This window comes from Hesperophylax consimilis, chromosome 17 (assembly GCF_061612785.1).
Source record: "Hesperophylax consimilis isolate HC1 chromosome 17, BYU_Hcon_1.0, whole genome shotgun sequence".
NCBI classification, from domain to species: domain Eukaryota; kingdom Metazoa; phylum Arthropoda; class Insecta; order Trichoptera; family Limnephilidae; genus Hesperophylax; species Hesperophylax consimilis.
Window position 1 is genome coordinate 35,280,466 of NC_142852.1, and position 11,001 is coordinate 35,291,466.

At 32.2% G+C, this 11,001-nt stretch overlaps 1 protein-coding gene across 1 annotated transcript in view; it reads right to left on the reverse strand.

Annotated features, from left to right (window-relative positions):
• Positions 1 to 4,831, reverse strand: part of LOC149416499 (uncharacterized) — a 48,992-nt gene extending 44,161 nt beyond the window's left edge. The window contains exon 1 of the mRNA XM_089642010.1: positions 4,726 to 4,831. The gene's annotated coding sequence lies outside the window, so the exon portion shown is untranslated. The remainder of the gene's footprint in view (positions 1 to 4,725) is intronic.
• Between the last annotated feature and the right edge of the window lie 6,170 nt (positions 4,832 to 11,001).

Consider the following 11,001-nt stretch of genomic DNA (forward strand, 5'->3'; position numbering starts at 1 on the left):
TAAAGAAGTAAACTTTGAAGCAACTTCGGAACTTTTGAAGTATATTGTAAATATTTAAATTAGTATATATAGTACATTAAAGAAGTAAACTTTGAAGCAACTTCGGAACTTTTAAAGTAAATTGTAAATATTTAAATTGGGATATATAGTACATTTAAGAAGTAAACTTTGAAGCAAATTCGGAACTTTTGTAGTAAATTGTAAATATTTAAAAATATATTCTTCCCTTCCTATTGTGTTAATATAATGAAAACTAAAGTAAAAAATAAAATCGCAACAAATCAATTTTAATTTATACACCAGATTTTTGTTCTAATATAATTCGTTCGTGTTTAATTTAACTTTACGCCCAATCAAACACAGATAAATAAATTGAAATTAATTCGAAATAGAGGTATGAAAGCAGTAGTGAATTGTAGTAGGTATTCTAAGATAATTAATATGCAGAAACAACTAGGTATGTTAAATGTCCGAAAGCAAATAATTTAAAATACCCTAATATTTATTTATATATATATATTTTTGTAATTATTTTTTATTTTTAATAATATGTTTACATGGTACATAATTCATTTTACATCTTGGGTCTTTTTACTACTCTTCCATTGAAAGCATTTGCTTGTGTATGGAAGGGGAGTGTACATAAATGTTGTTAGTTAAATAATTCATTGTACATAAATGTATGTTTGCTGTGGTATTTTTTTTTGATAGTAGTGAAGGATAATATATTAATATAATAAATTTTAAAAAAGAAAGGAAGTTATGGAAAACTAAGGATATTTGTGAGATTAATTAAGTGACAGTAGTTTTTTTTTCAGAATATTTTTAAAGTGCCTCTTGACAGAGAGCAGTATTCGGGTTTTATCATTAATGCTTCTGATTTTTTTTGGTAGACGATTGAAAAAAGTTCTTCCCTGGTAAGTATAATGATGTTGTGCAAAAGACGTATTTAGTTTTGGGCATAGAAAAACATGTCTAAGTCGCGTTCTGTTTTCATTTACAAATTGATATTTATCTTTTTCTTTTATAATTTGGATTAATGAGTTTTTAATATATAGGTCTTTAAATGTAGGTACTTGAAATTATTCAAACAGGCGTTCTGTTGGGTAGTCAAAGGATTTTTTTAATATAATTTTAATAATTGTTCTTTGTATAATTTCAATTGGAAGAAGGTTACATTTATACGCGGATCCCCGACTAATAATAGCGTATTGTAAAGTGGATTGAAGAACTAAGGCATAGTAAATTAAATATAGATTTTTTATCGACAGAAAGTTAAGCTAAAAAATAAAATGATCCAGAAATACATGTTTAAGAACGTAAATTTTAAAGCTACCCCAAGAGAAACTGTGGAGATTTTAGATTTCCAAAAACACACTTGTCGAGAACCCAAAATAATCTCTATTTTAAAAGATTTAAGTTTCTTAATTTAAAACTACCGACAGATATTAAGGCGATGCACTACGTCCTGTAATATTTTGAATCGAGCCGCTATCAATAACACCCCTTACATAGATGGCGATAAGGCTTAAATTCCCGCTTAACACCATCCATCTGTTTTGATTTATGCAAGAAAAAAACATGGCCAAAAAGTGCATTTTATTTTATTTTGTGGATGTTCAGGCATAAATATTTAAATTTTTTCCGATCATTTTATAAATAACTTAATTTTTCAGATTATACAATAAAATCATAACCGAAAATGGGTTCGTAAGAAGAGATTTTGAACTTTAAAGCAGTTTTCATAGGCCTTATACATTATTTTTTTCTGGGCTTATAAAAAGACTTATCTAAAAAATACTCCATTATTTCAAAGGCCAGGGTGTATTCTACTCGCAGTATTTAATTAAAGCATCTGAAACATTTCTAGGCGACCAAATTTTCAAACCAAAAACACATGATTTTGCATTACTACGTATGGCATCGCCTTAAAGAAGCTAAAAGCCTTGGGTAATGCCTAAATACTATAAATAATAAGTTTTAGATGTATTGTAAAGTGTCCTTAATGTCATAGAAAAAGGTTGTTAAAAGGTTTATACTAGATATAAAAATGTTTTTTTTTTATAAATACATATAAAAATATTATATTTTATTTTTTATATAATTATGATTACTTAACTCACAAATAATTTCCAAACTTGCTTTTAAAATCACAAATAAAATTACATTTTATTTGCTATACATTTGGATTTTTTTGGGTATTTTGATAATCAAATTCAAATTAAAGTTTTGTATGAAAACGACCGCCATCATGAAACGGAAGGAGCCGCAAACAACTTTACCTACAGACAAATTGCAAGCCGGCCGAGTTAAAACATGACATTGAACCCTTCAGGCATATTAACCGTTATACTTCTTATAAACGCTGTCAGAAAGTCGGAAAATTTGTGTTATTCCGATTCGCAATAAAATCCAAATAAGTGGGATATGAACATTATGGCTACCTCACTTTACTAGAGAGATGTATTATAACATTATAACTACCCCATTTTAATAGAGAGATGTATTATGAACATAATGGCTAACTCACTCTAATAGAGAGATTATTATGAACATTATGGCTATGTCACTTTTTTGTCGTTTTATATAAAAATATTTAATAAAAATTGACCAAGTTTCGTAATTATTTTTTTAAATGCGGTCGGAACTTTTGGTTTCATAGAGGTTTACATCAGAATGACTCTGTGGATAACTTCTATATTTAAATAGACAGAAAGTTTGGAGTTTTTTCTTTCTAACATCATTTAGTCCATATTTCTAACTATGACGGCAAGCTACTGTGTTTAGTCGGGTAAGCCGATCAAATTAAATAATTTACCCTTCTGGGTTTCAAACCAGCGCGCGGTTATGTATGTGCGGAGGCAAACAAACTTACCATTCTTTTCGTCAGACTAAATCTAAGTGTGTTTTTTTTGTAAATTTTTTGGCCAGATTTAAAAAAACGTCGTTCCCCTGTGCGCACCGTATCGATCGCTCTCAGTAATATTGTTTCATCCCCCTCTTTCTTGCTGTCACCGGTGGCTGTTTGTATCTCTCTTTCTCGCGCAGTAAATACATTGGACGTATTATAGGACAGAACACACCTTAATACTTCTCCCTCTTTCTTTCCGTCTACGAATTTAAGAGCCCTCCAGATTAGTGAACTATTCTAGAAATTATTGTTCAATAAAATATTTAGTGATACGTTGTTTGATAAAAAATAACATTACGGAATGCTGTGTTGAAGGTATTTTAGAGGAAATAAAAATATGAGCCTAGGTCTTGAATGTAAGAAGGAGGAAACACAAGAGATTGCCGAGTTGTTCTATTCAAGAACGAGTCGCAAAAACGACCCGTTCTCATATTATGACAAGTGTCAAGTATTTACAAATGTTCGACGCGCCTTTGGTGTGTTTCCCGACTAGGCACACACTAGTTCTTCGGAGCATCATTCATTGAAATACCGGTAGAATATTTTAATACTTAATATGGCACAAAATGAATAAAGTGTTAAAAGTAAGTATGAAGTATTAAATAACTAAAAAAGTTTAAGTATAAGTACAAAAAGTATAAAAAAACTAATAACGTTTTAGTTTAAGTACAATAATTAAGAAAGTTTAAGTGTACAAACAAAAAGTTTAAAAATAATTAAGAAAGTTTAAGTGTACACACAAAATTTTAAAGTAAATAAGAAAGTTTTAATATAAGTACAAAAGAATAAAATAACTTAAAAAGTTAAAGCACACACACAAAAAGTATAAAATAAAAGACAGTTTAAGTATAAGAACAAAAAAGTATAAAATAACTAAGAAAGCTTAAGTATAAATACAAACAGTATAAAATAATTAATAAACTTTAAGTTTACATACAAAAAGTTAAGTACTAGTAAAAAATAATTTAAATTTAGGGTATAAATTAAAATATTATATACCACAATAACTCGATTTTCATTCCTCATACAAAACATCAAGTATAAATTACAAAATATTAAAACACGGACGTCGAAAACGAAATGTATTTATACAAGGATAGTTAAAAAATAATATAATATTATACATATAAAGTTTTAAATGGTGTTTATAAGAGAGAGTACGAAAACAGTGTGCAATATAGTTGTTGCTGAGGAATACTTGTCGCAGGTGGATGAGTTTGTGTATTTAGGAAGTATGTTCTAGAGAGATGGGAAGGCTGACAGAGATATTGAAACAAGGGTACTAGCCGTCCACAATGGAGTGCTGGTACCTACCCTGATCTACGATAGTGAGGCATGGATCTGGCAGAGGAAGGATCGAAGTAGACTGAATGCGGCAGAAATGCAATCCCTGAGACGGACGTGTGGTAAAACCACGTGAGAAATGTGAAGATTCGCAATTAAGGCAAGGCTAAAGAAATCTGTGTAAAGTGAATATCTTATGAAGCAAAGGTGGATGGTATAAAAAGTCGGGAAGGCAACATGAAACGATCATTTGAACCAAATACTTGAGTTGGGCCATGTCATGCGTCAGAATAACATAATGGAATGTGTGATACGAAGTATGAATGTGAACGAGGCAAGGAGTGTGTGTCTAGACCGAGTTGTTTGGCGGTCTGTCCTCTCTGCCTACCCCTGCGGGGAACGGCTTGATTGTTAGTCAGTTATTGCGATTTATAGCTAGGAACTTGGCTTCAATCAGAGATGAATTCACTTGAAAAATGTCTTGTCATTAATGTTCTTGCTAGTAATATTTAAAAATTGTTCAAAAATACCTTTTTAATGGCGTCAATCCTGATAAAGTTGATCACTTATTTTTTTATATATTTTTGAGATAAATTTGCTACTGACAGATCGCACTGAATTGCTTTTCTAAACAAGATATAGCTAGGGGTGATTCCGTCGGTAAGTATTATGTGTAGGAATCTGCATTACCGACTTACCGACTATGGGGTGGAACTACAGTAACACCTCGTTTTTACTACATCCAAATTTATTTCGATTTTTTATTTATTTAAACTCCCATTGGGATTTTACATACAAAGATATGTAAAAAATTCTTAAAGAATCTACAAGATTATTATTATAATAGCATTCCTATTTTAGAAACTGACAATTCGTGGATGAATTCCATTTTAATGATACTGCATTGAAACTTACAATTCGTGGTGGAATCCATTATAATGATAGTGCATTGATACTAACAATTCGTGGATGAATTCCATTTTAATGATACTGCATTGAAACTTACAATTCGTGGTGGAATTCCATTATAATGATAGTGCATTGATACTAACAATTCGTGGTGGAATTCCATTATAATGATAGTGCATTGATACTAACAATTCGTGGTGGAATTCCATTATAATGATAGTGCATTGATACTAACAATTCGTGGTGGAATTCCATTATAATGATAGTGCATTGATACTAACAATTCGTGGCGGAATTCCATTATAATGAATGTGTATTGAAACTGACAATCTTTTTTATTTTCAGTATTATGAGTCAGTCTTCCGGTAACGGTAGAAAAAAAAATTGAACTAACATAAAAAACAAACAAATACAAACGATTTATAAACGTTCAGAAAGAAGAAGAAGGTGTTTGGAAGGGACATATTATGTAAATACGAATGATAGAAAGAGTGCGCTAATATTGAAATAACGATTTTAATTTATAGGCGTAAGCGAGTGTTGAGGAAATATTTAATAAAAAACGACTTATTTAAAAAAAAGTGCAAACATCTCTTGACATCTGAGTTAATTATCATTTAAAGAATTTTTAACTGCATTAAATGGAGTAGGAAGTGTTGTTTTTATTGGGTACGCGATACTTAATCATGAATACCCAATGGGACCGTGGCATACCCAGGCGGGATGCTGGAGGAAGAATAAGATAAGTTAAGTTATTAGATAACACTGTTAGCCATTTCGAGCTAAGGCAAAGCTTAACGTGAAATCACCATTTTCGATTCATCTTTAATACGAATCAGTTTAAACTACTGTTGGCATGACCCAACTCAAGTATTTGGTTGATGTTGAGAAGTGATTTAGCTAAGAGCTTCACATATGCAGACATGACAACATGATCAAGGTTCTTCAATGCTTTTACACATTTCGCCTCCTTGCCTTAGCCCCCATCATAGCCCTGGTGATTGACAAGGGTCCATGCTAATCAGAAGTGACATTTGCGCCCAACGTGGGGCCCGATCTCACACAGGAGTCAAAACGTTTGTTTTATGTTTGGTTAGTCTACACGGAAAGTCTGTATCCTTCAACATTTCAATCTCACCGAACAACCACACTTGAACTAAGAACCGGCTGATCTCGCGTAGGAGTCAAAACTTCTCTTTTATGTTTTGTTAATTTACACGGAAAGACTCCGAAGGATCGGTTCATGGTATCCGCGTGATCTTTTTCATTATTTTCAATCTCCATTTTTTCTCGCCAAACGCCACGCGCACCGCGGAATCGTCGTCTCCCGTATTGATCCCGATCTACCTACCCGCGTTATTTTTGCCCGCTCGTCCAACCGATCGCAGGGCAGCCACCCGAAAAAACTCTCAACAAAACAATCATCGGGCACTACCCTGGCAATCCAAACTTGCACAATTCTTTAACGTTACAGGCAGTGCAAAGAGCTTGCTTGGAAGATGGCAGCTAGTAGTCAGTAGTCGCTGCTTCCAGACAAACATGGTGTTTGCAGATCTCATTTAGCCAGCTCCTAGTTAGGTCGACCATCGAAGTCACTCTTGTAATACGTGAAGTATTGAATAAATCCCTGATTTAATATAAAGAACTTATTCCACGACGAGTTGGAGAACTGTCTGTGGTAACACAACAGTTCAAATGATCTTTTTATATTTTCCTCGGGCGTCCCCGATTTCTTCTACCATTTACATCTGCTTTGTAATAAGTGTAAATTACTAAAAAAGTATTTTTTCGTTAGAAATCTATTAACGCCTACAAGAAACAACTTATTAAAAATTCATTTTTATGGCAAATAATATTTGTGAGAGTTTCCCCTGAACTGCTTTTATAAAATTATTCACAATTTTTATTAAAAAAACAAATTTTGTGCTAAAATCGACCGTTTGTAGACTTCGTTTTCCATTTATAGTCGTTGTGATATAAAATATAAACATGTTTGGCTTGTGTATTTCTCTCAACACCTCAGGATAATTTGGTCGGTTTTTTGAGAACATACAGCTATTACCCGTAGAGTCTCATATTGAGAACACAAACCTATCAAATTATAACAAAAATACACAATGTATAATATTGAGAACACAACCCTACCAAATTATAACAATAATACATCATGTGAACGCAATATAATATAGAGAATATAAATACATAATGTGAACTTAATATAATATTGAGAACACAAACCCATCAAATTAAAACAAAAGTATATAATGTGAACGCAATATAATATTGATAACACAAACTTACCAAATTATAACAAAAATACATAATGTGAACTTAATATAATATTGAAAACACAAACATACCAAATTATTACAAAAATTAGTACCATTCTACTGACTAAATATAATAATAATAAGGACCGGTTGTTTCGGAGAATTTGAACAATTCATCAAATTTCAACGTTAATTTGCGAGTTCTGTGAAAGTCCTATTCAAGTTCTGATATTATATCATTATAGGCTAGTTGCTTGACAGAACTGAAATAATAACAGAAATAGAAAATATCTTTCACAGAACTCGCAAATTAACGTTGAAATTTCATGAATTGTTCAAATTCTCCGAAACAACCGGTCCTAAGTGTTTTATTATCTTTTTTTTGTGTAACAAATAGATATAACGATATCCTCACTGGGATCTCCCATGCTGATGAATGAATGAATATAATATAAATGAAAGTAAAAATATGTAAATAATTAAGAGAATAATATTGGAATAGACCAGCCGAGACGTTACTGTACTTTTCCGTGGGGAGCGTGTTTGTAGGGTGGCGAACACAGTGGAATTTTTAGGTAAAAGTTGAACCAAAATATTTTAATGTAGTTACGATTTTTTTTAATATTCATTTTTTAGCACTTTATGATAATTTTGCAAAAATGTTTTGAGCGATCGCAAGATTGGGGAATCTATCAAACGGACCGCCCGTTTCTGCACAGAGTCAATGGTGTTTTTCAGGTATTTAGGGGCTACGGACCAGAGATGGCTGCCAAATTCGACAGTAGGGCGCACTTGCGATTTGTACAGGGTCATCAGTTGTGTACTATTAAAGTATCTGCGGGCCCTGTACAGTACGCCCAGCTTCTGAGAGGCCAACTTTACTCTGGCTTCGATGGAGCCCCCATACCTGAGCTGGTCACTTATAGTTACACCAAGCATATCAATGGAAGGCCTGTTCGGAAGATTGCTTCCGTTGAAGGAGACTAGATCCATGGTTTGTGAAAATATCCCATTTGGCACAATCTTTACATTAGCACCACAAAAGATGCAGAGGTGTTGGTTATCTGCTCTGGAGGTAGGCGGGTACGAAGTAGATGGAGTAGAGGAAGGTGGGATGTTGGTATGAAGTGAGAATCAGAAGAAGTGTCGTTGCAGCATCATTCCTTAGCATTCGTGACGAATCTGGGAGCGCCCAGTGATGCATGTAAATGAGATTACGCTATCTTCCTTGATAAGATAATAAAGTTAATGACGTTATTGACTAGAGTATAGCTGGGAGGAACCGATTCTAAATATATTTTATTATCAGTTCTTTTTATTCAGCGCGCAGTTTTTCATATTACATAAATGATTAAAATAATAAGTGTTTTGTAACAAATGGAGATAATGATTTCCGTGCTGAGGATTTCATATTGTTAAAATTTGGAGTAGGTACTGATAAAATAAATGTATGAAATAATGTTTTTTTTTTAAATAATTATATTTATATTAAAGGCGTTTTTTTTATTATTTTTTTGTTTCGGCTTCAGTCTGTATTATTTCTGATCTTTATTTTTTAATGATAAACTTATGTTTATAAGACAAGGTTTTATGCATAGCATAAAGAATAACAAATAATTATAAGCAATAATTTTGTCAAATAATAATATTTGACAAAAAGTCAAAAATATTTCACCAACAAATGAAGATATAATGTGACTCGACGCCATCTGGTGAGAAATTTAGCACTAAAAAAGCCTTTCCTACAAAAATAAAGTTGGTTGTTTACAGGTGGAAAAAAATACAATAAGCAATAATTGTTGATTAAGGTACTAGTACATATTGAATCATTTGGCGTATTGGAAATAAGCCAACATAGCTCAGTGGTTACATAGCACCTGACCAGACATCAGAAGGCACGGGTTCAATTCCCGTTGGCGGCATTTATTTTTACTCGGAAGATATTTTCAATTTGTATTAATATTTCAGGCGACAAATTATTGCTTATAATTATTTGTATTTCTGATCTACTTATTTTAATATCCAGCTTTTTTATTTGAGATTTAAACGTTATAATATTGTTGTGAGTTTGGAATGAGAGTGGGATTTTGTTGTAGAGTTTAGTACCATAGTATAGGAAGCTTTTTTGCTCAAATGTTGTATGTTGTAGTTATTTGTTGGAAATGTTTTTGACTCTGAGATCTCGTGTAACTAATACCCGTGTAAGTTATTTCTTGTGTTTTGTATTTATGAATGTTAAGGAGTATTGTTTTAGAATAGAGTTTTTTAAGTGACATGATGTTATGTTTGTCAGTGCTAGTTCTTACAGAGACTATCAGAAACATTTTCATTGTGGATTTTTGGGTTTAGATGAATTTTTCAGGATATTGTCATTTTCACTGCTCCATCCGATATAAGAATCATATTCTGGAGTCGGTCATGTCATGATTAAATCTGTTTTCCATCCTTCAATAAATAATATCATCTTACACAGCCTCCGCTTAAACCCGCCTCACTACGATGCCAAACCTAGTGGTGACATAACTCCCCTTTCTTGAAACTGTACAGACAGGGGCGCTCTTGTGAGATGACTCTAAAAGACTATGGATCGTGTATACGATTTCTTTCAATTCTAAGAGCTTGGTTAGTTCACCTCCATTCTATTGACAGCTTATCCAACGCTAAAAGTAGCTGTTTTTGTCTACCAACTGTCAGAATCATATTTTAACCGTGCTCTCAAATATTGATAACTGACTATAGACGAAATTTTCCGTATTGCCATATGACTTTATCGATCGCCGGTGTGAGACCTCCCGAAGACAAACAACAACAACAACAGCCAGATTCGACAACAATCTTTTTGTTATCGTTCACAGCTTTGCAGTGTCACCACGGGAGGCAATTTCACAGTTTGTTGTTGTTTTTTTCTGGGTAATTAAAAGCAAGTTCACAGTTTTTGTTGTTGTTTTTTTCTGGGTAATTGAAAGCAAGTTCACAGTTTTCGTTGTTGTTTTCTGGGAATTAAAAACAAGATCACAGTATTTTTTGTTTTTTTTTCTGGGTAATTAAAAGAGAGTTCACAGTTTTTTTGTTGTTTTTTCTGGGTACTTAAAAGCAAGTTCACATTTTTATTTGCTCCTTTCTGGGAATTAAAAGAAAGTTCACAGTATTTTATGTTGTTTTCTGGGAATTAAAAGCAAGTTAGTTAGTTAGTTTTTATTGTTGTTCTTTTCTATGAATCAAAAGAAAGTTCACAGTTTTTTATGTTGTTTTCTGTGATTTAAAAGCAAGTACACAGTTTTTTTGTTGTTGTTTTCTGGGAATTAAAAGCCAGATCACATTTTTTTAATTGAATGAACGAAGTAAAAAGTGAAGAGATATTTTTCTTCCCAATTCCTCAAATAAAGGACTTGTTTTTTAACTGTAAATTCTGCAAAATTTTCAGACGTTTTGACTCAAAAAGTATGTGACAAGATTTTTTAAAATTTTAAAACTAAAATTTTGCCATTCTTAAATATAAAAGTGAAGTTTCCACTAACTATTTTATGTCAGTTTTTATATTAGTAAGGTTTTCACATACACGGTTGTTTGTCTTATTATTTGAGGATTGCGTATTTCTGTTGTAGTGACAGTAATATACTAATATAC